This window comes from Pleurodeles waltl, chromosome 5 (assembly GCF_031143425.1).
Source record: "Pleurodeles waltl isolate 20211129_DDA chromosome 5, aPleWal1.hap1.20221129, whole genome shotgun sequence".
NCBI lineage: Eukaryota > Metazoa > Chordata > Amphibia > Caudata > Salamandridae > Pleurodeles > Pleurodeles waltl.
Genome location: NC_090444.1, coordinates 1,335,287,870 through 1,335,311,225, shown reverse-complemented (window position 1 = coordinate 1,335,311,225; position 23,356 = coordinate 1,335,287,870).

Here is a 23,356-nt window from a genome sequence, read left to right as displayed (position 1 = left end):
CATCTAACCTCAAATTAGCATCTGCATGTGGGACTTCATGCAAAAACAATTTAGCAACATTGATTTGGAAAACTCCTAACTAGGGCTCTTATCAAAAATCAGCAGTTGGTTACCTAAAAAGAAACACAATGCAATTGTACATTTTCATTTCATATTTACCAAATTCAATCAGCATTCAAGGAAGTCTTCGTCTCACAGGTACCGGTTTCGATCAGCATGGGACGGGGCAAAGGGACAAGGTGGACGGGGCAATTTGCCTCACAGCGGCAAGATAAAAGGACAAAACTACTAAATCAAAGTTAAAGTCTCTAGGGCGAGAATTACTTAAAGTCTCTTTCTCTCGATTAGAGAAAGCATCAAAGTCTCATTCAAAAGGGCGTCGAACATCACTTGGCATCGTAGAAGATGGCAAAATGACGAGGTCGGCAAGATGGGCCATAATGGCTGCAATGTCCTGCAAATGTCTAATGGCAAATGGCGATGGGAAATGTCCGGTAATGGCCGCTTTCTTCTTGTGCACCAGGTTTAAATAAACAACAGTTCAAATCCAGTAGGGTCTTCCATTGGAGGGTTCATAGGTTGGCTTCAAATTGTCCAATCAAAAACAACAATTCACAAGCTTCTACCTAGGCATACATTATCCTTGGAGTCGGGAACGTAAGTTGCAACATATTATACCAATTAACTCACTTTCAGAGCTTCCATTGTCTGCACCTGCAGATTGACCTTGGAGCAAAGAAGAAGATGCCAGGCTGGCACGAAACCTTAAAGATAAGCATGTGAACCGATCTCACTGGAAAAGTACAGCTTCAAGCAAGAATACACGTTTATTAGCACATTAGAAAAACACGAGCATCTAAACCGTGAGACAAGGCAACTAGGCTGAAGCCTCCACTAAAGTTATGCTAAGTTAAAACATTTCAAACAAGCAAATCATAGCACACGTTTACGATTATGTCAGATTAGTACAATTCTAATACATCACGTTATATAAAGCACGCTTATAAATGTTGGCGAACTACTCTGAGGGCACATTTGTCCCCGTACAATCTTTATTAGTTCGGTTAAAGTCACACTTGATTATTGCGGCACTACGTTTATGCGCTAATAAATGTAAAACCTTCATTTCTGCGTCATCAATCCCTCCTCTGATGACTACTTGTCATCACACAAAACTATTCCCACAAATTTTATTCCATTAAAATTCTGTCAGTTCTCTTTGCCTTTTAGTTCCCCTTGTTCTTGCCTTGTATTCTTCTGCCATTCTTTTCATCATTTTCTCTTCCTTCCTTCTCTTAATTCTTGCCATGATCATTAGTATTCCCCTCTTTATTCCCCAAATCCCAAAGATGCAAATTAGTACTATTAGTATTCCCTGTATTATTTTTAGTAATATTCCATTCCAAATGCCACCAAGCCAATTTCCCACTGAAGCAATTCCCTTTCCAACCTTCTCCCAAACTCCTGATTCTTTCAATTCCTTCAAGTCTGCACTCTCTTTTGTTAGATTTGCAAGCATTGTTTTAATCTTCACACTGTTGTCTGGTATATACGTGCAACAGTGACGCGCACCAAGCATTTTGCAAACGCCGCCATCCTTTGCTAAAAGAATGTCTAGGGCAAGCCTGTTTTGAAGAGTCATAGCTCTTTCTGCTGCAAGTTCAGCATCCATCAGGATTATAGCACCTGAAAACTTTGTCAACATGTTATCCACTATAGTAGACAACTTTCTTATTTTGATGGAATTCAACACAACTCCCAATGAAGGAATCATGGCTCCAAATATATCTCCTACCACAGCAGCTGCGGTCTCTCTTTTCTGGATACGATTAGATCCAGGCGTCTTTGGAATCACTGATAGGTCATCCAGTTGATAAACCTTTGGAAACACTATACCCAAATAACATCTCCCCCACCATCCCTTTGGAAGACGATAATAGGCATTATGCCCACAAATGTAATATACACCAGGTATGACAGGGTCAAGTCCGTTCAGCATGAATGTCCATTTGGCCTTAAAGATAAACGTATGTTTACATTCACTCGCTCCCACGAAAATGTTATCATAATAAGATTCACCACGATATATACAAAATTTCCCTACATGCCAAGCGTCTAAAGCTATTTTCCCTTGTGTTTTTATTGCGGCAAAAGCATAATTATCTACTGAAGTCCTCTTACTTAGCTCTTTTTCTAATTTCACATTCATTTGTGCCCTTCTATCATCTGTGCGATCTAAAAAGCTTATTTCTACTGTAGAGAGCGAGCAGGTAAGATTTTCCCTATGAGCGTGAGCTGTTTCAAAAGGTTGCATTGGCTCGAAAAATTCCCTCATTATTTTAGCATCCCAATCTTTAGCAATCTGGCTTAGTTGCGTTATTATAGGAACATATGCAAAGGTAACATCATAATTTGAATAAAAATACTGTATGTTAGTTTGACCATAAAATCTAGAAGTTACTAAACTACATGTAATCCCATATGTAAGAGGCATGTGGTGATAAGTCACCCCTTCCGTTACCGATGTCGGTATCTGTGTACACACATAACAATCTTTCGCATCCATAGTCTCAACAAATTCTGTTAGTAGGCGATAGAAAACATTATACGAAAGTTCCTTCTTATCATGCAAGTGTCTCTGATCTAATTCTAGTCTTTTCAATGCGGTTAGTTCAGTGACAGTAACAGGAGCAGAAGTAGAAGCATCAATTTTCTCATTCTCACCCTTACCACGCGTTGCAAGCACTATTGCCATTATTATTAGTACACATGCAGTTATCAAGCCTATACACGCATATTTACAATATTTCACTCTACTGTTTTGTGTAGCGTACCTAGTCATGATCTGTATAGAATCAGAGAGCTAGAAGCACCTATAAAAGAAACGATTTAGCAATTAGTTACAAAGCTGAACGAGCGCAATGTTCACACAGTTTTCTTCAGGAGCCCAGTCACTTATCGGTTAGCAGCACTTGTCTCAATTCGGCAATAACTCAGTCTTTTTTTTTTTTTTTTTTTTTCAGTTCAATCAATAACTCAGTCTTTTATCAGTTCAATAACTCAGTCTTTTATCAGTTAGCAACGTTGTCTCAAATCGGGTTTAAGAGTCAATCAGGTTATCAAAGTCTTATCAAGTTAGCAAATGTCTCATCCGGTTTAGCAATGTCTCAGCTGGTTGTATCACGTTAGATTATAGCAAGCTATGTCATTTATCAGTTTTTCAGTCAATAGTGTCCATAAAGCTTTTCTTTTCTATTGGTATCTCTTCTTCTTCGTTCTCGAGGCTAAGAGATACAAATTCGTCGGTCCAATCGTCATTGACTACATATGCCCATTCTGGACCGGAATATCTCCTGTTTGGTATCCTTTTCCTTTTCAATTTTGCATCTCTCTTTGATTCTGTCTCACTGGTACTTTCCTCTTTGGCCAAGTCTTTTTCTTCACTTGATGTTGGTACCACGACAGACACTTCCTTTCTTTTCTCTTTCACTCTTGGCCCTTCACTGTCGTTCAATTTTTCTCTAGTTCTTATTTTTACTGGTGATACACTTGGCCTTCTCTTTGCACTGTGTCCACTTGATGGACCTGCGATCTCTTCTGAAGAAGCTTGAACAGTTGCGTTCTGTTCTGCCTTGTCCCCTCCTTCTGGGGAGTCAATCAGGTTTTCCTTTTCTTTTTCTGTACCGTCTGCTTCTGGGAAAGCCCTCCTCTGATCAGGCTCTCCTGCTTCTTCACCTCTTTCGAGCCCTTTGTCACCGTTACTTTCTTCAGGCTCTTTGTCACTTTCAGCTGCTTCAGGCTCTTTGTTACCTTCAGCTGCTTCGTCACTGTCTGAGGTTTCTCCTTGGTCTTCCCCAAGTGAATCTGTTGTTTCGTCCTCAGAGAATATTTCTCTCTCCTCTATTTCTGCCCGTTCGCTTCTAGTTCTGTTTTGCTCTGTCTCAGCGCTCGGCACTTTGTTATCAGGTACTGGCAGTTTCAGCGCTTCAACTTCCTCATCTGTGGGACACAACACTTTCTTTGTATGACTGGCGTGAATCCAGTTGGGAACTCCCGCACACTTCACAGCGGTAGTGGTCGTCAGGATCACTTGGAAAGGGCCTTTCCAACGGGGTTCCAGACACGACTTCCTCACGTGCTTCTTTATCACGACCCAGTCACCTGCTTTCAGTGTGTGTCCTGGACCTTGGATCGGTGGCAAGGTGGTTGCTTCCACCTGGTGAGAGAAAGAGCGAACCACGTCAGCCAGACCTTTGCAGTAGTCTAACACCATATCATCTGTAATATTCAAAAGCGCGTTTGCGGGAACTGCAGGAAGTCTCATGGCCCTGCCCATGAGAATTTCGTGCGGGGACAATCCAGTCTTTCTGTCAGGGGTGTTTCTCATTGACATTAACACCAAAGGCAATGCGTCAGGCCATTTCAAATTTGTCGATGCACATATTTTCGCCATTCTTGATTTCAGTGTACCATTCATTTGTTCCACCAGTCCTGAAGCTTCAGGGCGATAGCTACAATGCAGTTTTTGCTCAATGTTCAGCGCTGCGCAAAGTAACTTTATCACCTCGTTATTGAAGTGACTTCCTCTATCTGATTCTAAAGAGATCGGGAATCCGAAACGTGGTATCAACTCCCTCAACAATAGTTTTGCAACTGTAAGGCTGTCATTTCTACGTGTGGGGTATGCTTCAATCCAGTGACTAAAAATGCACACAATCACCAACACATACTTCAGACCTCCATGCACAGGCATCTCAATAAAATCCATCTGCATTCTGCTGAACGGGCCACCCGCCCTGCCAATGTGGCTCACGTTCACAACCGTTCCCTTTCCTGGGTTCATCTGCTGACAAATGACACAATGATGGCAAACTGCTTCTGCAACTTGACGGAATCTGGGGTTAAACCAATCAGTTTTGAACAATCTTATCATGGCATCTCTCCCTAGGTGAGCCTGCCCATGATAGAACCGCGCTAGCTGCGATAAGAGACTATTTGGTAAAACAAATTTTCCCTCATTTGAAACCCATAACTCATCTGGTCTCCTTGTACATTGTGACTTAATCCAGGAAGCTCTTTCATCCTCCCTGACGCTATTCTGTAATGCTTTTAGTTCATCCATTGTATCCACGACCTTCAAGGCAAATGCTTCAGCTGGTTCGAGCTCTGGCTCACTTATCAAATTCCATTCATCCCTGAGCAATATACAGTTCAAGGCACAAAATCTTGCGACTTGATCCGCATATGCATTTCCCAGGGAAACATAGTCCTGTCCTTTTGTATGAGCACTACACTTTACCATTGCAATTTCGGCTGGCATCTGAATGGCGTGTAACAATTCCCTTATTCTCTCCCCGTTTTTCACTGGGGACCCTGAAGAGGTCAGGAAACCTCTCTGTGACCATAGTTGCCCAAAGTCGTGCACAATTCCAAACCCGTACTGACTGTCAGTGTAAATGGTAACCTTCATCAATGTAGACAGTTGGCATGCTCTTGTAAGGGCTACAAGCTCTGCTACTTGTGCGGAATAGACTCCTTGGAGCCAGGACGCTTCCAAGACACCTGTTACAGTACATACAGCATATCCTGCTTTCAAAATTCCCATCCCATCTCTTAGACATGAACCATCAACAAAAATAATATGGTCATTTTCATCAAGCTTAGTATCCCTAATATCAGGTCGGGGTTTTGTGCAAAATTCAGTCACCTGAAGGCAGTCGTGCTCGACGTCTTCAGCGTTCTCAATTTCAGCATTTTCAACGGGAAGCAAGGTTGCTGGATTCAACGTAGTGCACCTTTTCAGCTGCACATTCGGTGAGCCCAGAATTATTGTTTCATACCTTGTGAGTCTTGCTCCAGTCATGTGTTGCGTTCGGGAGCGGGTCAAAAGTATCTCAACTGAGTGAGGGACCATGACTGTTAATGGGTGTCCCATCACTATTCCTTCACTCTGAGTGAGGCTGATACCAACTGCTGCTACGGCGCGCAAACACCCTGGCAGTGCTGCTGCGACCGGATCCAAAGTAGCTGAAAAATAGGCTACTGGTCTGTTTATGCCACCATGGGCTTGGGTCAAGACAGACAAAGAACACGCATCACGTTCATGACAAAACAATGTGAAAGGCTTTGTGTAATCAGGCATACCTAAAGCTGGAGCCCTGCACATGCATTCTTTCAATTCAATAAAAGCATCCATTTCATCTCCTTTCAGCTCAATTTCATCCAAGGCATCCTTCTGGGTCAGTTTCAGTAAAGGCTTTGCTAGAGTTGAGAAGTTGGGAATCCACTGGCGACAGTAGCTCACCATCCCCAAAACCTTCCTCACCGCCCTCCTTGTCTTTGGTGGACTCATTTGAAGTACACTTGTTATTCTTTCCTTCATTATTCTCCGTGACCCTTTCTCTATTTGATGACCCAAGTATTTCACTTTCTTGTGACAGAACTGGAACTTGGAAGGAGACACCTTGTGTCCATTCCTTCCCAAATTGTTCAGTAGAGCAATGGTGTCGGCTGTGCAGCCACTTTCTGTCTTAGATGCAATCAGTAAGTCATCAATGTACTGTACTAGGGTTGACTCGAATGGCAATTCTAACGCTTCCAAGTCTTTCTTTAGAATCTGATTGAAAATTGACGGTGACTCAGAAAACCCTTGAGAGATTCGACACCAACTGTAAACTCTGTCTAAGAATTTGAAACAAAAGAGAAATTGGCTGTCCTCATGAAGAGGCACCGAAAAGAATGCTTGTGACAAGTCGATGACTGAGAACCACTCGGCATCGCAAGGGACTTGAAACATTATCACAGCTGGATTCGGTACTACGGGGCAGCATTTAATTATGATGTCATTTATTTTCCTCAAGTCCTGCACGATTCGGACCTTTCCACTCGGCTTTATTAGTCCCATGATTGGTGAATTACATGGACTGCTTAACACTTCTTTCAGCACTCCCTGTTTTACAAACTCGTCAATGAGTTGGGCGACTTTCATGAGGGTGTCTTGTGCCATATGATATTGTGGGGTCTGGGGAAAGGTTACATTGGGTTTTATGGTCACTTTCACTGGTTCCACTCCTTTCACCAATCCCACCTCTTTTCCTGTCATATCCCACACTTCCTTCCCGACTGTTTCCCGTAATTAAGCTGGAATATCCTCTTCAGTTATCATCGGAAAAAGGTTGATCAGAGGATATTCTTCATCGACAGTTTCCATCTCCTCCCCTTCTACACTGTCCTCTTCTTCCCCATCGCTGCTCGTCTGAATTCTAATTCCATCGTCCGAACACATAATCGAACATCCCAATTTGCACAATAGGTCTCTCCCTAACAGTGCTATCGGGCTTGAGTCACATACCACAAAATTATGTAACCCTTGATAGTTACCAATTCTGACTTGTACTGGATCTGTGATTGGGTTCGTCAGGTGCCTGTTTGCTACTCCCACTACTTGAACTGTTCTCCCTGAGAGTGGCAAATTTGGTACTTCAATGCTCCTAACAGTTGAACGTGTGGCTCCTGTGTCAACCAAGAATGAAACACGATGACCCATAACTCTTCCCTCCACATACGGACCCTTTTGTCCAACTTCCAAGGATGCTGCAAGCACACAATTTCCCTCCTCTTCTGAACTTTCACTCTCCCATACATTGTTCATTCCATTCTCACTGTGTAATGGGAACTGTTGTACTGTGCCATTTGTATTCATCACCTGACCCGAGACCTGTGGAGGAACCATCACTTGCTGCTGACTCACTGGTGCCAAAGGTATTTGCATTTGCTGATTAGGTACCATGGGAAACTGCTGTTGCATTGGCTGCATTTGCGTCATCTGCATACGGGGCATCTGCATCTGCTGCGGCTGCATGGGCTGTAATCCCTGCAGCTGATTTATGGTCTGAAAATTTGGGTTTGGACCTCTCATTTTCGGTCCCCTCATTGTCTGGAATGCATTGACATCATTGTTTTGCTGACCAACACCTGCACCTTCCTTCACCACCATCGGGCACTCGCGTTTCCAATGTCCGACGATTCCGCACACGTGACACGGCATCACCCTTTTCATTGCCTGCACACCATTCGGAATCGCAACAGTGTTCAAATCCGGACCATTACTCCCAAAGCCTCCTCTGCCTCTGCCTCTCGCCTGTGGCTGAAACACCATGTTTCCCTGCGGCTGCGGCTGCGGTATCTGCTGTTGGAACCCTTGCAACCCTTGCAAACCTGTCTGTGCTGCTTTAAGTTGCATCATCATCACTTTCTCTTTCAACCTTTTCTGTTTCACTTCAATTTCGTCGCTACAATATTTCGCATAATTCAACACCTCATCAATCGGTTTCGACTGCCAACAAATCAAATGCGTCTTTATCATCTGACTTATCTCTGGTCTCAGCCCTTCCACAAACCTAAACACAAAATGAAGCATGTCCTTCGCCTCTATTGTTTCCGTGCCACTGTAGTTCTTGAACGCCTTCAACAACCTCTCATAGTAACCATGAATCGACTCTTTAGCCTCTTGGGCAGTTCGATCAATCTCCTGCCAATCCACATTTTTCGCGGCAACCTTCGTCTTCAAATGCTCAATCACCTTATAGTACAAGCTCATTACCATAGGTGATGGTGCACCCGTATCCCTGTCTCTCTCTGGTTCACTTGTCGGCCAACCTACAGCCCTTTTGCAGTCTTCCCACAAATCTGCCGGAACCACAATCTCAAAGAGGGTGTTCAGGTCTTCCCAAAGACATTTTGCAAGCTTCACAAACCTATCAGTCTGTTGATACCATTCAATCGGTTTCTCTCTCAGTTTGGGAAAATCATCCGTAAAAGACTGGATGTCGCTTCTGTGCCACGGTACATGTATTAATTTTCCCCCTGCTGTCTCCCTCATTGGTAACATGGTTATTGCATCACTACTCTGTGGTCTTTTCTCCTTATGCTCTGGGACACTATCTTTCTTCTTTTCCTTTTTCTTTGCCCACCTGCTTTCCCATTTGTCTAAGCACCTCCACACTTGTGCACTCTGCAGCAATTCTCTAAGGTGCGTTTTCATGCCTGCTGACCTCATGTGTTCAAAGTCTGTGGTCCCGAAATCCAATCTATAGCTCCTGCTCAAGTGTTTTGTCTTGTCTATCTCAACCCCGTTTTTGTCAGCTATTTCTTGCAACCTTCTATGTACCTTGTTCACTTCTCTCGTAATCCTGGGACATAGATACCTCAGCTCTTCTTCCGAGTAGGACTCTAACCTATTCAAACCCATAGTCCCTTCCACCAATTCTTCTGCTTCCATGTTCAACCTGACCCTATTCAGATAGTCCTCTCCCTTCCCACTGGCTGAGCTCTGTGTGGAATTCAGACTGTTGAACCACTGTGTCAGCTGTTGCGCATTCAACCCCATCAGTGTAGCATTCACATCGACTGCCATTGATGGTTGCAGCAACTTTTCAGTGTTCGATGCTAGCGGTATCATCAGTGGGGGACTCGACCTCACCACTGTTGACTGAGCACATATGGGACTAAACTCCATCAAGGACCCAGATCCAGTTGGCAGAGCCGCTATCGGAGTTGTCTCTGGAGTGTTTTCTATGTACCTCTTTTCCGTCCCATTCTGCACCACTGATCCTTGACCGCTCATACCCGAGTTAGGCTGAATGTACAAAGGAACCGGTGGACCTACAGTAATGGGTAGGGATATCGCATCTGGGTTCTGTCCATTCCCCATGTTCTGAGGCATGATCATTCCCACACTATGGGTCATCATTGCCGGCATGCCCGTCTGACTCCCCGTCATCTGAGCATGTGCGCTCCCCCCCTGCATCTGCTTTTGAGGCATCAAAAGCTGGGTTGATTCAGCTTGTGCCAATGTTGGGTTGCGACCATTCTGTACTCCCATTACGGTTGGATCTAGAATCATTCCCGTACTGTTGTCACTGCTGTAGTACCTTGGGACCTGCGGCTGATAATTTTCTGCTGTTTTCAATATAGGCACATCTGGATATATTCTCCTAACCTGCGGTATCTGCGGGGTGAACAGTAAACTCGGGTCCTTAGATCCCGATGGCGTTTCTGAATTCAGAGTTTCATTATTCTGTACCGGTGCCTGAGGGGCAGAACTGGTACTTGGACCTTGTTCACTCTCTGCATAAGGTGGTGGACGGTCGTTCAGCAATTGCATGATGAACTCCTCATCCTCTGACTCCACTTCTCTCCTTAACTTTTCCTCGTCCTCTCTATCTTTGGAACACCTCCTGTTTGTCTTGCAGGCAGCTTTCTTGCCTGTCGCCTCTTCTTCCTTAGCAATGGCGGGAAACAATTTTATCCCCTGCAATATATCTGACCTCCACACCTTCTGTGCATTATCCCACCTAGCGTCCGCTAGTGTCTTTTCTACCTTTCTTATCCTGGTCTCGAACTTCTTTTGCTGTTGCTGTCTAGCCATTAGTTCCCAAACCGCTAGGGCCTCAAACTGTGCTGGCCTTGGAGGTACCTTCATGTCGTACATCGCAAATCTTAAATTCTCTAGGATCCTTATATTGAATGTCCCATGGATCGGGAACGCTACGCTCCCATGTTTCTCTGTCAGCTTGTGCCATTGCTTTAGCCAAAGGCACGGAGCTACCCCCCTTTCCTCCATTACAATGTAAGCTGGTGTACCTTCGGGTGGCGTCTCCTCTCCTACGCTCGCTTTAATGTAAAACTCCCCCTTCATCGCACTCTTTAATGCTTTAAAAAATTTCATTTTCTCGTCTTTTATTTCACAAAATTTGTAATCAATAAGTGACTTTAATTCCCGGAATACTCTTCGCTTGCCTTTCCCCTTCCAATCGAGCCCCACGGACTGCGTCCAATCCGTGCGCGACCCTTCTCTGCAACCAACCTATCCCAGCGCGGCTCCTAGTGACGTCACACTCACACACTCTGCGGCTGACAAAGCCTCGCGGCTTGTCGTCCTTCACTCAGCTCCTCTCGTAACAACTTCTAGCATGTATCGCGAGCAACCAAATAATAATAAAACAGATCTGTCGGTTTACTACAGGAAGGGTAACACAATCGCTTCAGGACCTTAGGGATTTTTCACTAGCCTCGGCAGTTATTCCATCTTTCTCGGTCCCCACTTTCGCAAGCAAATTCTGACCCGCAGACTCTGCTCTCAACTTGTCAGTGATCTATTCTAGTGCACTTAGAATTTGTCAAAGCCCGAAGTCGAAGTTTTCTTTCACTCCCTTAACACACGTACCGACTCGTTGACCACGCCCGATCAACCTATTAAACCGACCAGACCACAACATAAAACAAGTGTCTCATACACTTTTCAACATACTCCGGAGTCTCTTGACCTCTCAGGGCCCGTCTCAACAACAACAACCACGTGGACCTTTTTCTGCACAAAGCGCCACATGCACATGAAGTTCGACGACTTCCCTACTCTCACACTCGGAGTCGCACCTCCGCTATTCTCTAAAATCCTCGCAACCTTTTCAAACAATCTGCGGCAATAAGCTGTGCAAGCGCAAAATCCTAACTTCACTCATACCGTCACTAGTACCGCCAACGCCGATTTCACACCTCCATTCTTTCCATTCGCAAGCTCCGAGATCCCGGGAAAGTCGCGGGGGACTTAGGGCATCATCATTCTCTCAATCTGTTTTACCCAAGAAAAATCTAATTCAACACCATATACTTCTCGAGTGAGGTCTCAAAGAGCGCAACCGTTACCTCTCGAGTGGGGTCCCAAAGGGCGAAACCGTTACCTCTCGAGTAGGGTCCCAAAGGGCGAAACCGTTACCTCTCGAGCGGGGTCCCAAAGGGCGAAACCGTTACCTCTCGAGTAGGGTCCCAAAGGGCGAAACCATTACCTCTCGAGCGGGGTCCCAAAGGGCGAAACCATCCTCTGCTACCATCTACTGATAGAGCGTTCCGACCTAATAAATTACCTGTATTTGGACGCTCTTGGGTCGATGAATCTTTTGACCAAGTGGGGCTCTCTTCACCCGAGAGTAATCAATTTAATCAAATCAATAATCAATAACGAACATAAGCAATGCCCTGATCAACATAACACTTCACAATTAATCCAGAAAACATTTCGGCGAACCATGACCTTTCGGCCATGAATAACCACACCAGTTCATTCAAAGTTAATGAATTTATTTCCCTATATTAACAAAGCTAGCACGATATAAATGTGTCTCAACACCAAATGATATATGTAAATGAACATTAATGGCTGTCCATAACGGCGAAAAAGATGCAATCTATGCAGCATTTGAATAACAATGCATTCGATAATAGCAACGCAAACCACTAAAACTATAATCTGTAATGAGCTAATTGCATACATTAGTCAGCATAACAAGGTCTCAAATTGCATCGTGCAACAAATGAATCCTCATCTAACCTCAAATTAGCATCTGCATGTGGGACTTCATGCAAAAACAATTTAGCAACATTGATTTGGAAAACTCCTAACTAGGGCTCTTATCAAAAATCAGCAGTTGGTTACCTAAAAAGAAACACAATGCAATTGTACATTTTCATTTCATATTTACCAAATTCAATCAGCATTCAAGGAAGTCTTCGTCTCACAGGTACCGGTTTCGATCAGCATGGGACGGGGCAAAGGGACAAGGTGGACGGGGCAATTTGCCTCACAGCGGCAAGATAAAAGGACAAAACTACTAAATCAAAGTTAAAGTCTCTAGGGCGAGAATTACTTAAAGTCTCTTTCTCTCGATTAGAGAAAGCATCAAAGTCTCATTCAAAAGGGCGTCGAACATCACTTGGCATCGTAGAAGATGGCAAAATGACGAGGTCGGCAAGATGGGCCATAATGGCTGCAATGTCCTGCAAATGTCTAATGGCAAATGGCGATGGGAAATGTCCGGTAATGGCCGCTTTCTTCTTGTGCACCAGGTTTAAATAAACAACAGTTCAAATCCAGTAGGGTCTTCCATTGGAGGGTTCATAGGTTGGCTTCAAATTGTCCAATCAAAAACAACAATTCACAAGCTTCTACCTAGGCATACATTATCCTTGGAGTCGGGAACGTAAGTTGCAACATATTATACCAATTAACTCACTTTCAGAGCTTCCATTGTCTGCACCTGCAGATTGATCTTGGAGCAAAGAAGAAGATGCCAGGCTGGCACGAAACCTTAAAGATAAGCATGTGAACCGATCTCACTGGAAAAGTACAGCTTCAAGCAAGAATACACGTTTATTAGCACATTAGAAAAACACGAGCATCTAAACCGTGAGACAAGGCAACTAGGCCGAAGCCTCCACTAAAGTTATGCTAAGTTAAAACATTTCAAACAAGCAAATCATAGCACACGTTTACGATTATGTCAGATTAGTACAATTCTAAGACATCACGTTATATAAAGCACGCTTATAAATGTTGGCGAACTACTCTGAGGGCACATTTGTCCCCGTACAATCTTTATTAGTTCGGTTAAAGTCACACTTGATTATTGCGGCACTACGTTTATGCGCTAATAAATGTAAAACCTTCATTTCTGCGTCATCAACTTCAGAAAACAGGAGGCAATCCAAGCCCTTGGAGAGCACTTCTCAGCAAAGTCAGAGGGCGGCAAGGCAGCAGGGCAACAACAGGGCAGCAGTCCTTCTCAGAAAAGCAGTCCAGATGAGTCCTTTGCGCAGCCAGGCAGTTCCTCTTGACAGGTTGCAGGTTCAGGTGCAGAAATGTCTGAGTTGGTGGGGTCAGGGACCCGGTTTATGTACCCAAAAATGCCTTTGAAGTGGGGGAGACTTGAAAGAGTAGTTCTGAAGTGCACAAGGCCCCCTTTCAGTACAGGTTTGTCTGCCAAGGTCCCAGTAGAGGGTTAGGCAGTCCATTGTGTGAGGGCAAGCCACTAGCCTTTGAAATGTTAGGCTCTCCAACCTTCCAGCCCAGGAAGACACATTCAGTATGCAGATGAGTGCAGGTGTGACTGAGTATCCTGTGTTGGTGGTTGTCTGGGTGAAATGCACAAGAAAGCTGTCAACCAGCCTAGCCCAGACGTTGATTGAAGACAGGCTGTAAGGCACAGATGGATTTTAAGTGCGTAGAAATGCCCACTTTCTAAAAGTAGCATTTCTAAAATAGTCATATAAAACCCAACCTCACCAATGAGCAGGATTTTCTATTACCATTCTGGCCATGACCTGGTTACCCCTTTCTGTTCAGAATCTACCACTCAAACAGTATATGAGGGTAGCTCTAATGTTAGCCTATGAAAGGAGCAGGCCTCACAGTAGTGGAAAACGAATTTAGGAGCCTTCAACTACCAGGATATATAAAACACACATGTACATCTCCTACCTTTTTACCTACATAGCACTCTGCCCCATGGGTTACCTAGGGCCTACCTTAGGGGCGACTTATATGTAGAAAAGGAGGTGTTTAAGGCTTGACAAGTACTTTTAAATGCCAAGTCGAAGTGGTAGTGGAACAGCAGACACAGGCCTTGCAATGGCAGGCCTGAGACATGGTGAAGGGGCTACTTATGTGGGCGGCACAATCAGTGCTGCAGACCCACTAGTAGCATTTAATTTACAGGCCCTGGGCACATGTAGTGTACTTTACCAGGGACTTACAAGTAAATCAAATATACCAATTGGGAATGAACCAATGTTACTATGTTTAAGGGAGAAAGCATATGCACTTTAGCGCTAGTTAGCAGTGGTAAAGTGCGCAGAGTCCTAAAACCAGCAAAAGTGAGATCACAAAAAGAAGAGGAGGAAGGCTGGACGTTTGGGGGTGACCCTGCAGAGAGGATATTTCCAACACTACCCCTCGCATATACAGATGTTTATTGCTGTTCATTGCATATTTCATCATTTTGGGCAGACGCAAAGGCAAGGGCGTATAATGCGTGAAAATGCAATTAACAGCTCTACAGAGTTATTAGCACACCTACTATCACCCAAGATAGGGAAAAGCATGTCATTGTATCTTTGTACTTCATCCTGAATTTAGAGTCCAGCTTAACAACTCTAGGTAACCCTAACATTCTAAATCTTCTGATTGGTTGAGAAAACCTCAGCTTTCCTTAAAGGTTAGAAATATTCGTTTGGTCTACTTGACTGAATCTTGGTTACATCATTTTGTACTAGCGAAATGCATACCTGGAATACAATTACATGAGACATGCTGTTTCTGTGCTATTTGCATGGTATATTATGGTGCACATATGGGTCATTCTATCATCCGCCTCTTTTTCAATTTGACCCTCATCCCAGCTGCATAAATAAAATTGCAAATTACAGTGTGCTCTATGGCTCTCTTCTGGCTAATGTACCCTGGATGGGAACTTCCACATCACTTATCTTACTGCCCAGCCATAAATTATGAGATTCGTGCCAAACTCAAGTGTACAACCTGACAAAGTGGTCATTCTCATACTTTCATAGGAGGACGTTTGGTTAAACCGTTCTACTAGTAGCTGCTTGTCTCTTTCTCTAGCTACAGCTTTGATTTTACTATGTGCAAAGCTGCTCTAGTAGACCCTGTTGCATATTGCTTCGTAGGAACAATACCAAAAAGGAACTACCTGAGTATTTTCCAATCCTGTGAAGAACAGCATAATGGATCTGATTGGTCAGTGCTCGCCCTGGCTCTGAAAGTGAGAACCATGAAGAATCGTGTGATTTTCCATTGCTCGAAAGGTAATTACCTAGTGAGCAAACTGAGTAAAGGTAGGCATGCGGAGCGAGGAATATTTGGCTTCACAGCTTAGTTGAGATGGTGCTCCATTCCATGACAGTAGCAAAATTAAGATTTTGAAACAGAAGCAAAAGGGTCAAGCTAACACACTTTAAAACCCCTCAACTATCCCACGTGAGCGAATCTCACTTTTCTCTTTAAACCAAACAAATGTAACTGTTTATCACAGCAAGAAACGACCTCCAAATATTGAACACTATATAGTTCTACATCAAATACCTATTTGTACAAAGTGACTTTCTCTGAAGACCTCAGAATACGGTAAATGTTAGTCGGGCTATTGAAAATATCCTTTGATGCCAACAGCACCAGGTCTTCAACTTCACAGTAGCAACAGTTTTCAATTTCTGCCTTGATTTCTTTACAAAACATCAGTGCTTTATTTGTGATTGCAGGTGGTCGTGACCAGTGCTCATTTAAGAGGACTGCCACCCATTTCTCATCATCAGATTTTAATTCAAAGAGAGAAAGAAAGGCAGAAAAGCAGGGAACAAGGAGGTAGGGAAACATAGGAAAACAGCAGCAAGGGGAGAAGGCAGGGTTAAGCAATATCTTGCAAGAGTCAGATGAAGAGACAAGAAGTGCAGGTTTAAGAAATTGGGTTATTATTTGCAAAGGATGGGAGTCCTAACAAATAATAGGCCCACAATTGCCTCCTTACTGGGTACCAAGTATCCCATTGTAGCACTTAACTTTTGCTGGGTAGTGAAGTAGAGCAGTCCAAGGCCTACTCATGGGAGTACCTGCCCCCCACCAGGCACTAACACGGGGAGCAGCACCTCGGCCTTTCCATCTTTTGTTGCACCATCCCTGGTTTTGTGCTCTAGATCCTGGGGGTGGGTTCCAGCGACCCACTATTGCCACACCAGACCTGGCAGGATGATTTCTTTTTTTTGCCTTTGCCTTAGGGAGAGTTGGGCCCTGATGGCAAAAAACATTTGGGTGAGGGAGCCCCTCCACACACACCTGCTCGGTAGGGGAATCATAAATGAATATTGTGGTGCCCCCCTTGGCCCTGACTCACACTCAGGGGTAACTGGGGAACCATGCACTCTGCTGCTTGGTTCTTCAGGAGATCAATATTCAAATCATTGCTGCTGCATATCTCCTGCCCTTCTAGGGCCAATTTCAGGGACCTTTGGCTCGATTTACTCCTGGCGGCAAGTCTACCAACAAGGAGCATGTCCAACAGACCCCCAGGCTTCTAAGACGGCACACTTTGCTTGTAGCTTAGTTTGTTGGCTCTCTGCACCAGCCTTCTTCTCTGCCTGGCTCCTGGTTGTCTTGAAGGTCACACGGGGGCAGTGGAGTCCAAATATCCCCCCAACTGGTCCTCAGAAGGCAAAAGGGGGCAGCACTCCTGACCCTGGAGGGACCTATCTCTCCATTATGGGAGTTACCTGTAGACAATTCTATAGCAGGGCATCAGGTAGCTTCTCCTTCCAGCTGTTCATTGCTCTGCTGTCCTCACCTTCCAGGTCCAGGGTCTTCTCTGTGGGTTCTAGGGATGACACACTCATAGGTGGCACACTCTTGTGGGTGAGGAGACTCCTGCCCCCCCTTAACCAACATGGTAAAATCTCCAGGGTGTAACCGTACCCACTTTTACTGCATTTCCCGTGTGCTCTACTGGACACAATTCCACAGTGCCTCTCTATGCATAAATACAACATGGCAGAACCTTTCTTTCCCTGTGCAGAGCCCCTGTGCCCACCCATGGCATCATGAATGTATCATGAGTGAGACTCAGCTAGGGAGACACCCTTGGTAAAGGTCCAAAACACAGATTTTTTTTTTTTTTAATTCTGGTGGACTAAGTGGGCGAAACCCATTTGCAACACTAGCATAGTGGAAGGAAGCTTGAAGTGGAAACAAAGTTAGGCTACCTTGGAATGTACCCACTCTGGCATTTGGAGGCACTAGCAATGATCTCTGAAGAAAAACCTTAGGCCTCTGCATTTATGTTCTTTGCAAATTAAGCATGGCAAAATAGCATAACAAACCATATTCAACTTCCCATTCAAGGCACACAGAAAAAAAGCATGTTCTCTTTGTGGGATCAACCGCTTTACTCTTCTGCTGCCTCTATTGTCTACAGTGACATCCAGTCAAAACGTGAAATAATAGATCTCACCATCAGAGTTCAACTGACCAATACACAATGCAATCTTGTTGCGAATACTATTCACTCTTCAGTGATCCTGACACTCTGCTGATGTAGACTGACCTATAGTCCTGTGCAGGCAGGGACAAAACAAATTGAGTCCTGCATTTTGGTATCATCCCTGCATTCTGGAGGTATGTCAACAATATTCAGACAGGAAAAAATACTTGCTTCTGGTACAAAAACTTGATACAGTGACCACCACTTTTCCAAAAAATGCTTCCTCTCCCTTTTTAAATGTCCCTCTGTACTGAAGTTGACAAGTTGCACTCTTCTATCTTTTGAAATGTGAGGACAATTCACTTCATCTTTCCCAAAATCCCTGAGAGATTCTCCATTTTTTCATATACATTAACATATTTTTATGCAACCCTAGGATGGATTCCTCTACTCAAGTTTGTCATATAGCATATAGCCAGGTGGCCCTGACATATATTTGTATTATGCCCTCCTGTTACTAAGTTCGACCTCATGGGTTATATTTCTTATTTTTTTCTTTCTTCTTTCTTCCTTCCTTCCTTTCTTTCTTTATTTTTTGGTCTTTGATATTTTACAAAATGAAACAACATTAGCTCTCTGTATTTTTTCAACTCCAGTAGTTGACTATTGTCCTTTAAACAGGAAGGCAGACCGGAGTGTATCACTCTGGTATGCAAGCTACTTTAATGTTAATTCTTGTGCCCAATGAAAGCCTCAAACGTCTTGAAGGGAAGATGTGATTTACTCTGATTTTTACTGCCCATGCTGGTCTTCAGAAGAATAACCGAGGAAATGGGGAGGCCAGCAAGTATAGCATTTTCATTTTGTCGAGGTGCAACAGTGCTAAAGCTTGCACCACAGTCCTGATGTCAGAGTTGGGATGGATAGAGGGATTGAGAACTCCTCTGTGTGGCATTGACAGCTTGCTTAGTAGGACATCTGAGCTTAAGACTTTTGCATTTTTTTCTTGTTATGTTGTCTTGTACTGTTGTTTTATTTACCTTACATAGATATGGTGAGCTTGGGAACATTTTACTTGGGCTTAGTGAGGTGTTCTTTCTTCTTCAAAGTAGGCGAGGTATGTAGTGACTAGTATCTATTACCCTAATTAACCAAATGCTGCCCAGTAAATAAGCTATTTTGTGGTGGATTTAACTGTATTTAATGATTTTGTTCTGTTAGTCACACCTGTTAACAGTTGCTGCCTGCTTAAGAATCTATCACATCTTAGAACTTAAAAAAATGATACGCTCTTACATTGGCAAAAGGATCAAATGCTGCAGGGAAACACCATAGCAAATGCTTGGCTTTTTCAAGTCAATCAATCAAAAAAATCTTTTATTTGGCATAAGCCTTAAAAGTATAAAAACAATAAAATATACAAATTCATTAAAAGTTTCTATTACATACTACATTCACAAAGAAAGTTCTTGAATCATTCTAGTTCTTGTTAACCAGCTCTACTTACATTGTTCATTACATTATCCCAACCTTACACCAATTTCATTGCCCTACTAATTCTGCCGAACACATCAGGTCAGCCAAATTATCCTGTATACAATTCTTAATGAGGTTCAACTTCTTTCAGTTTCATAAAGTGCAACTTGCCATCCAAATTATCCCACCTACCGTTCTGATTAGACTCAGGTCCTTACACTCTCATAAAGTGCAATTTCCGATATAAAGTGCTCTACATTTTATTTCATGCCTCGTTATAATGTAGCAAAATTTGTCTAAAGTACCATCAACCAATGTAATTTTAGAATAGTCAATTATAGTTTTTAGAACTCTTAATTCCTCTTTATTTCCTACCTTATACCGGACCCTTTAAGTCCAGTTAAAACCCCTCTTAGGCCATTTCAAAATAGGCCCAGTGCACATGTTACATTTAAACATCTCATGTCAATAAGTAACCTAAGTGCTTGGTCCCGGTTAGTAATATTATATACCTTAAAAATTGGTTTTAAAAACTTATTATGCATGTCTAAAAAACAGTGACAATCTAAAAGTAGGTGTTGCATGGTATATTTCTGCTGCAAGCTGCATGTACATAGGCCCCGGGTATCCTTAAGAAATGCTTTTACTTTGGGATCCCTATAGCCTGGCTTCAACCCAATTCGAAACTGTAGTACTGATTCTCTTAATTTTGGGTTGGGTAGAGCCTCTATATAGGGAAAGTTTTCTGGATTCCTCCAACCTACTACCATGGCCTGAGTTGATATTTCACTCTCTAAGTTCAGATCTATTTCTCTTGCTCTTTCCTTCACCATTATTCGTAGATTAAGTTTCGGAATTTGTGCACCACACCACTGATTGCCGGGTAAGCCGAAGAGGACACAGATCTTTTCTAACTGTCCTCTCATTTGTAACTCCCAATGTAAATCACTTATTGTTATTTCTTTTTTTACACACTCTTGCGATCTTACAAATCCCTTCATCTCTTATACTTAGCCAGAACTTCAGTGCAGCTTGTAGTCCCTGGTAAGTCCACGCCGTCATTTGACATTCTGCTCTTATGGGTTGTGGCATACTTGAGGGGGGGCAGTGAGAGCATACGCTTTACGCAAATGCTTTCTTCTGTCTCCCAATTTAGTTTCCCAGAAAATGTTAAAACTTCCACCCCATATTGGAACAGGGGACGTACCATGGCATTAAAGGCAGAAATAACCGGTTGGAGGGAAGGACCCCCATATTTACTACTGAATTGTTTCAACCCCCAAACTGATGTCAAACCGTATGCCTAGATATTTATATTTTTTTACCTTCTCAATTTTTTCTCCTCCTAGAAGGTAAGTGAATGCACTTTTCTCTTTCCCTATAGACATTATTTTTGTTTTCTCCATATTTACTACCATTTCTTTCCTTTGACAGTAGGATTAAAAACACCTCCAATTTCCTTTGTAGCCCTAACTCCGTCATATCCATTATCACTAGATCGTCAGCATATAATAAACAGGAAACATGCACACCATCCTTTTTTGGGCTTAGGCCTTTAACCTTCCGCAACAACCCTGGCAGGTCTGACAGAAATAATGTGAGTAATATTGGGGCCAATGCACAACCTTGGTGAAGATCATTCTTTATGGGGATCCTTTTTGAAAGAGAGCCACTCATGTTTAAAATTACTTGGGCCCAATTTTGTAGATTCAGACCCTGAAGAATGCAGCAGAGATAGAAAGAAGAAAAGACCTCCAAGGATTGCTTTTGTGCAGGAAGGAGGGAAAGTGTACCTTCCTATACAGAAACAATCTTGTCTGCGTGGCAGGCATCCTTGCACCATGGTGCAAGGGTGCTTGCATCGGTGCTTGTCAACCCATTGTGCTTGGGGAGTAGGATTCACAGTAGACAAAATCTAGATGCTGGATTCAAGTTGGTCGGAGCCTTTTCGGTCAATGAGGCTTTCAACAGGAGGCTAACAATCTAGCTCTTGCAGTCACTCTGTTGGTCTTGGGTCCAAGATGCAAGTCCAGTGCTTTTAAATAAGGCAGCAGGATAGCAGGGCAGCAGAGTAGCAGTTCTCTGTGGTGCCCACTTTAAATTAGGAGAAGGTTCTAGATCTTTCCACCCTCAGATGTGTCTGGAATTTCCTGCCTTCCCTGTCCTGGACACAACTTGTCTGGGGTCACAATAAACTAGTGTCAAACCCTTTGTGAGTGTGCTCTGGATGAGTGCAAGTGTGCAAGGTGACATATCTTCCCCCTCATCAACTCTGAAATCTCACTTCCTGCCAACACCTATTCCCCTTTTGTCTCACTGTTTTGGAGCAATACACAAAGACCAACTGCTAGCTACACCTAGTCATGTGACCCAGGGTACAGACTGCACACACCATATGGTTAAGATAAGAAAAGGGCAACTTTCTAAAATTGGGAATTTAAAAATGGTGACTTAAAATCCAACGTTACCATTAAAGAGGGTTTTAAGTTACAAATCCATAGACCCACTTAACATTTCTATCTGTTCCCAATTAAATGTTACCACTTATTAAATATACAAAGAGAACCCAATGATCCTGTGGGAGAGGTAGGCCTCAAATTAATGATCAACACATTTAAAATTTTAAAGTACATGTCCACATTTTTAAATACACTGCACCCTGCCCTCTGGGTTGTGTAGTGCCTACCCTAGGCGTGACTTATATGTATTAAAAAAGGATGTTTGGGACTGGCAAGAGGTTTATCCAGCCAGATTGGAATGAATGTTTAAAACTGCCCGAAACAGGATGTAATTGCAGTTCTGAGACATGTTCAAAGGACTACTTACTTGGGTGACACAATGAGTGCTGCAGGGCCACTGGTAGCATTTAATTTTAATTTTCAGGCCCTGGGTGCATGTAGTTTACTATATTACTATGGCTTCACTGTCCCCTAGGTGCCTTGCAAGATGGCCAAAAGTACATGGTGTCTGTAGAAGGCAGAGCAAAGGAGAAGGCTGGGACAGGGAGGCAGTGAAACCAGCTCCCCACAAAGAGCACCTGTTTGAGTCCAGGAGGCCTGTTGAAATTGCTCCTAGTGGCTAGGCCATAGGGTGAGCCCACAAAATTGGCCCATTAGAGCACAACTTATGCACCTTTTAAAATTCCCATTTAAACATGTCTAAGCATGAATGGAACATGTGGGCCTCTGCTGCTATTTCTGTCCTTATCCCCTCTGGAGGATAGACATACCCCCAGACTCTTGGGGGTCAGTGCAAGATGTATATTTGAAAATGTCCAGGCAATGGGGTGTGCAAAAGGGCCCTTCTCCAGATTCTTACTGAGCTAAGGGATCCAAGCCTCTAGATCTGGCACAAGATTGGATAGGTCCCGAAGTCCATTCCCTGCTACCACAATGGCAGATAATGAGCTGCAACCTGCAGCATTTCTCCTCTCTGCACAGACTAGAGGCAGGGGCAAGGAACAATGATGGCTCCCGTGCTGTCATAGTACAGTGCTGATCAAACAGTGAGCTAGCAGGGCAGTGCAGGAGCGGGATCCCCACCCTGTTCCAGAGTTAAAGATGCCTGTGGGTAGCTTGGTGGAGAAGGTATCCCTTCCTGCGTATAAAAACAATCCTGATGTAATGGAGGCACCCTTACCGTATGGTGCCAGGGTGCATGCATTGGCATGAGGCAGTACCAGTAGGTGTACAACATCATTTTTTTGCAATCTAGTAGGTGGTTTTAAAAAATGGGCAAGGCAATGTCGAGGAACTAAAAGGTTACTTGCTGCTATCTGATCTTGTATAGGCTTTTTATCATGTACACTACCAAGAGACTCCCAGACCTCTACTGACAAAGTTCATGGAGTGTATATCCTTGGACAAACTTGAAGATTTGATTTCTATTGCTGCTTAATAGGTATAAATAAGCTGATGTAAACCAATGGACATGCCATGGGTTCAGGCCCATAGCCAGAAGCACATTTTTAGGTGGGCATGGTCCTCAGCTATGAATCAAACATTAAAGTTTTGTTCTGTAGGTGCATTCTTTCACAAATACTGTTTGTACTACTAAAT